This window comes from Dermacentor silvarum, chromosome 1 (genome assembly GCF_013339745.2).
Source record: "Dermacentor silvarum isolate Dsil-2018 chromosome 1, BIME_Dsil_1.4, whole genome shotgun sequence".
Classification (NCBI taxonomy): domain Eukaryota; kingdom Metazoa; phylum Arthropoda; class Arachnida; order Ixodida; family Ixodidae; genus Dermacentor; species Dermacentor silvarum.
In genome coordinates, this window is record NC_051154.1 from 366,233,197 (window position 1) to 366,234,146 (window position 950).

Here is a 950-nt window from a genome sequence, read left to right on the forward strand (position 1 = left end):
ATCATGTGAGCAGATCGTATAGCTTAAAGTTGATCGTTGAGTGAATGCCACGATAAATTGTACTTCGAATCTTACTATAGCACGGGAAGGTTATTAGCTTTAATGTCCACCATCGCTGTGGAAACTGAATGTCCCATTCCACTCTACGAAGGTGGATGACCAATGAAGCTGTGTATGTAGGGGTTGACCGTTGCTCCGGTGAAACGTTTCAAGTCTGCGGGATCGGGACCACATGGACGGTGCGCATTTCTTTCCGCCTCGAGGTGCTAGCGGGCAGCACGTTTGCGCTTGGCATCCGTGGCCCGCTCATCGTCGGTGGTCTCCTTCCGCCGCCGCCGCGCCCGTTCCCTCTTCTGTTCACGCCGTTGATCTTGGTAGGCACGATGTTCTTCTTCAGATCGTACAACACGCGGCGTAGCCATTTCACAGTCAGAGCTGAAATGAAGAAAGATATTTTCCTCATTTCTGCTCTGACTGTCAGCATTACGTGACGAGACAGAAGACACTCAAATTGGTAGGCGCTAGTTTGAATACGCTGGATGGCGTACACGTGTATGGTGGGAACGTAGACATGGTCGACGCTGATCTGTTCTTAAAGCTTAATATCTGATACGGGTTTTATTTGGACCCAATATATTAAAGTTTTTTTGCAAGTTGGCGGAGTGCTTGAAGCCTGCTTCACCTGCGCCGTGGGTCGGCCCGGTATAGAACTATCTTCGAGATCGGCCCATGGTTTTTGATCTACGGACATCGATCCACTGAAAACTCTGATCCACTGAGAACTCTGAGAACTCCTCTGATCGACCAAACGTAAAATCCATTACAATTTTGAGAAAATACACTACATTTGTTCAATTCGCACAGGAGTAGGCCACAGGCCTATTCTGATACCAACTGACACATGCCGATTTTTTTGCGGTGTTTAAATAATGAGTATCCCTTGAGCCCAT

The 950-nt window shown here is 47.8% G+C and overlaps 1 pseudogene; it reads left to right on the forward strand.

The window, feature by feature from the left end:
- The first annotated feature begins 569 nt into the window (after positions 1–569).
- Positions 570–736, forward strand: LOC119437906 (U2 spliceosomal RNA; annotated as a pseudogene).
- Positions 737–950: the final 214 nt, after the last annotated feature.